General features: G+C 45.6%; 2 long non-coding RNA genes across 2 annotated transcripts; one reads left to right on the forward strand and one right to left on the reverse strand.

The window, feature by feature from the left end:
• Positions 1-1,901: 1,901 nt before the first annotated feature.
• On the reverse strand, positions 1,902-3,594 carry LOC123167103 (uncharacterized). Its single transcript, XR_006483797.1, has 3 exons — positions 3,308-3,594; positions 2,508-2,538; positions 1,902-2,220 (listed from the first exon to the last, which is right to left on the reverse strand). It is a non-coding gene; the product is annotated as an uncharacterized lncRNA (long non-coding RNA).
• Positions 3,595-4,123: 529 nt separating this feature from the next.
• Positions 4,124-4,934, forward strand: LOC123167109 (uncharacterized). The gene is made up of 2 exons (XR_006483807.1): positions 4,124-4,540; positions 4,644-4,934. It is a non-coding gene; the product is annotated as an uncharacterized lncRNA (long non-coding RNA).
• The last annotated feature ends 213 nt before the right edge of the window (positions 4,935-5,147 follow it).

The following is a 5,147-nucleotide window of genomic DNA, read 5'->3' on the forward strand; positions in this document are numbered from 1 at the left end:
TGGTGAAAATACTGAACATGGCTGAAACAGCATCAGGTAGCAATGTTCAGAGCAAGCAAAACGCATGCTACAGAAACTGATCATATCAAAACAAGGCATGGCATGAATCTACTAAATGCATAGAGCAAAAATCTCTTACTTACCATGAGCCAAAATGGCACAGAAGATATGATGGCACCCATATAAACATAGCAAGTTTCGTTAACAGGTTTCAGACTTAGCAGAAAACAGAGCGTGGCATTAACAGAAATTATGAGGGCATCTTTATGAGCTCGATTCACTCATCACAAAGCAATGCATGACAAAAAAAGCATATGTACAGCAAGATGGCATGTTCAAGAAGCTAACCATGGCAAGAGCAAGTTCATAGCATGTATGGATCAACTACGACAATCTTGGCAAAATTGAATATCATGTTAACATTCTGCCAGGAACATTTTATAGCAAAAGTAGAGCAAGATTGAGACATGCTAGGGTACTCCATAATTACAAACAGAGGCATGGATGGATAGAGCATAACCATATCTACAAAACATCCTTACTGAACATACTCAAAAGAAGCATGAATCTCACTGTAGACACATGGATACATGGCAACAAAATAACAGTAGGTAAAAGACTTAGCAAAAATTCTAAGTCCCTGAAAACAGAAACATCACGAAGGCTAGTTTGCATGCTTGTGCTAGTCACCACATAGATCACAAAAATACATGGCATACACCTCTGTAAAGATGGCATGGCATAGATCAAAACACCTGTAGAGCTCATCCCCATAAGATGCACACATCAAATGCAACAAAAATAACAAAACATCAAGTTCTGATAAGTAACAGCAGTAAACAACATATAGCACTCTTGCATCAGAGATTTGGGCCTCAAGATGGACTCAAACGAGCATGGCACAACGGAACAAAATGAAGAGCATCTCGTGACGAACATTTCGATATATCATGCGCATGAAACGGAGCAGTACGCAATGAGATATGATGTGATGAACATAGCAACATAATGCGAGCTCACCGGAGGACTTGCCGGAGAGGAGTGGGGAGCTCGCCGGAGGGGGGAAGCGCTGGATCCGGGCGCGGGGTCGCCGGATCTTCGACGGAGGAGGCCGGAGGGAGGGGCGCGGTCGCCGGAGGCGGCGGTCGCGGGCACGGGCGTCGAGGACTCGGGCGGCACGCTGGTGAGCTGCTCCGGCGGCGGTGAGGCGTGACGGAGGCGGGGCGGTCACGGCGTACGGGCGGCGGGGAAGCGCGCGACGGGCGGCGGGGCACCCTCGGGTGCGGGCGGCGGCGTACGGGCCCCGCGGGCCCTAGCGGTGGAGGAGAGAGGGGTCCGGCGGTGGTGACGTGGCGGCGGCCGGACATGTCCGTCGGCGAGGGGAGGTTTTGTCCGGCGGCGTGAAGGGGAAGAAGGCTAGGGTTGCACCGCGAATTTGGAAGGGGAAGGCATATATATATAGGTAGAGGGAGCTAGGAGACTCCAAATGGAGTGCGGTTTTCGCCCACACGATCGTGATCGAACGACCGAGAGCATGGAGGGGGCTTAGATGGGTTATTGGGCTGTTTGGAGGGGAGTTTGGCTGCAACACACAAAAGGCATTTGCGGTTACCCGGTTAACCGTTGGAGCTTCAAACGACCTCCAAATGGAACGAAACTTGACAGGTGGTCTACCAGTGGTATACCAAGGCCACTTGGCAACCCTCGGTCCATTCCGAGAACGTTTAACACCCGCTCACGAAAAAAGACAAGAGGGGGTGCGCCGGTGCATGTGGGAGTGTCGGATTGCAAAACGGACAACGGGGAAAATGCTCGGATGCATGAGACGAACACGTATGCAAATGAGATGCACATGATGACATGATATGAGATGCATGACATGAACAAAATGCAAAACGAAAGACAAAACCCAACTACAGAGGGAATATCATAACACATAGCCAAAAATGGCAAGAGTTGGAGTTACAAATATGGAAAGTTACATCCGGGGTGTTACAGTTACGCCTCATGGTAGTCTTCCAGCAAAAATAATTGATACTACATAAACATGATAGAACCAAGTACTATTCATGCCATAAACATTTCAAGCTTAGGAACCCAATATTAATCATACCACGGGTCGAGGTTTTACATCTTGAATGCTATGGAAATGACGGTAGCAAAATCAGGAGGATTGAGGACGATACATGCTCCAGAATTGTTGTAACTGTCCTTGGAAGTCTGTAGCAGAATCAAATATTGATTGTTAGAACTCATTTCAGATAGAAGTAAAACAACAAATTTAACTATACAATTAATACATGGTTAGTTGGTCAATATCCTTCCTGAACATGAATTTGAATTGTGTGGATGCATACTACTACCTGCAAAAGCATGATAGATATCATCACCATATATGTTTCTCTTCTTGTGTTTTGGTTGCATTATCTGTCAAGTAATTTATGATTTCTCGAACTCCTAACTGAGCAGCAAAATAATAACAGAGATTGTTACAGCCTTTGACTCACCTCTATGAGCAGCAGTGAGTTGACGATGATCCTGAAAAAAATAAGGGAACCAAAAGAGCTACATTACTTCCACTCCGAAGTAGTGTAACAAGTATTGCAGGAAATATTTTTGATCTAGAAAATGAAACTATCCATTAGTTGCACAATAAATCTCTCGTGCTAGTTGTTCAATCTAGCAGTTTGGTGGCATGGACAGAACAGACTTTCAGAGTTTCAGTACTTCTTTCGTTTGAACCTTAAGACATAACCAAGCACATAGGGGATAAACCATCCAGCACACTTTCCTTGCTATAAGAGAGCATACAACTGAAGCAGATCTCCATCATTAAAATTGTTGATTTTTATCATAACATTCCAAGAAGAGACAATTTCCCGGTTATTAATTTAATTTACAACTAATTTCCGCGCAAAAGATAGCTTTCTAGTTGGAGATGTACAATTAAAAGAATATGTTAAGTTGGCTGGACACGTTATTCCATTCCGGATAAGTATTGCTAGATTTAAGCTGGTTGGTCATGTAAACTAATAGTATTTCAACTACATATTTGCAGAAATCGATTACAGCCGTGCGCAGGAAGACTCATCCCAGCTTCTCGCTGGATTACAGTCGATTACACCACTTTCAGCTTGCTCTTATGGCAGTCAGGTGTGAGCCTAGTTGTTTGAACAACACAGAGGTACAAAATTAATTAAAAATAGCATGAGTGCCATCTTAATATCCTCTCTATCTCTCTCTCGGTTGGGTGGGAAAGACGGGACAAGCTGCAAATATACAAGGTGGGAGAAGGGCCGGTTCGTACCTTCAGGAGAAGAAGCAGGCGCTAAGCCTCTGCCGCCGCTGGTAGCCCGCCGGAGTATCCCCTCTTCGCCGCCCCGCAGGCCCTCGCCCGCCAATCCCATCTTCCTCCCTTGCTGTGCCGCAGTGGAAGAGCCAGGTGCAGATCGAGGGAAGGGAGCCGGCGGCGTAGATCGAGAGAGGGAGAGACAAGGAAGGTTTCATCACGACTTCACGAGCCAAAGAGAGGAATGAGCGTTGTATGCGGAGTCAGGGTGCAGTGCGTGGAATATTCCTATGCGGACGGAGTATGGTCAGTCACGGGAAATTGCTAACTGCACCCCATAGAGCTATTAGATTAATGATGGTTGTTAGATTAAAATTTGTGGGTTTAATTGTGCGGTACAGATTGGTTTGTGTAGTGTTGTGGGTCTAATTGCGGGGTACACATAAGAAAATTCTTATTTGATTGTTTAATAGTAGTGTAGATGTAGATGTAGATGTAGATAGATGTAGAAGTGTCCCCGCAAAAAAAAAAAGATAGATGTAGAAGTGTAGATTAATAGTAGTGTAGATGTAGATGTAGATTGGTTTCCTGCCGGCTGACCGCGTTTCGTCTGGTCCTTCGTCCTTCGTCCATCCTCCCACTCCCCGCTGGTTTTTCTGTCCCTTCCTTCCTAATAGCGGGTCTTTTCCGTCCCTCCTAAAATCTCGCGTTTAGTTTCTGTTCTCACCTCCTGTCTTTTTTCTCCCTCCTAAAATTTTGTGGTTAGTTTCCATCGGTAGACCACCGATGGCTGCTCCCAAACCATGGTCCATGTCTAAAATTTCGTGGTCCATATCTATCCAGTTTCCCCTCGCGTACCCGTCGCTCCATCGAGTCCTTTAGTAGAGAGACAACCCTGACGTTGGACAATGGCAGCGGCGACAAGCCGATCTGACAAAGGCTGCACCATGGCATCAAGGAGGAGAAGCAGACCGATCGAAAGTTCATCACTGGCTTCGACACGACGGACCTCACCGCCGCCAGAGACTCCCACGACATCTCGCAATGCCCAAGGCGACTTGTCGCCAACGCCGCCTTCAACATCCTCTCCCGAGCACGCCCAGGCGGAGCTGTCTGCTGCTGCTGCTAAGTTTAGGATTGTGATGTAGGGGTTGATAAAGCACGTTCAGGAATAAGAGATATACGAGCCTCTGCTGCTGCTAAGTTCGCCGTCCGGATGTGGGACACATCACCGCAGGCTGGGTAAATCGGGTAACCTCTACCTCATATACAGTCTACCGTCTACTTTTCCTTAATCTTCTTGTTTATGTAAGTAAACTAATTTAATCATTTGAATCTGCATAACTGATCCCAGGACGCTGCTCTGTACTCGCATGTCAGCATGAGGGACTTTTCCATGCAAGAAAGATTCAGACAAGGGGATTTATGTATTTAGCGTGGTAACTGGTATCTGATACACACTTGCAAGTTGCAACATGCGAAAACATTGACCAAGAACAGCAGTACCTTCAGAAGTATCAAGCAGCAGCTACTTTGAAGAGAACTAAGGGTTCGCGCCATTTTCTGTATATTAGTTTACCGTCTAATCATATCCTGATCAAGTTTATACATACATCGATTATTGAGTTTTACTATAACAGAATTATATCTCATGCCTAAAACTATCGTTGAAGCCTATCTATTTGATTTATTTCTACTAAAAATTGGTTGGTGCCCGGTTTGTGCGGACACGTTCAGATGTGTTTGTTGCAAACCATGCATTTGGTTCTTATGTTGCCAGCTAGGAAATGCATCCAGACATGCTACAATAACTACACTCTTCCCGGAACATATTGCAGTAGTAGTGAGATTCCATTTT

The sequence above is a fragment of the Triticum aestivum genome, chromosome 1D (genome assembly GCF_018294505.1).
Source record: "Triticum aestivum cultivar Chinese Spring chromosome 1D, IWGSC CS RefSeq v2.1, whole genome shotgun sequence".
NCBI classification, from domain to species: Eukaryota; Viridiplantae; Streptophyta; class Magnoliopsida; order Poales; family Poaceae; genus Triticum; species Triticum aestivum.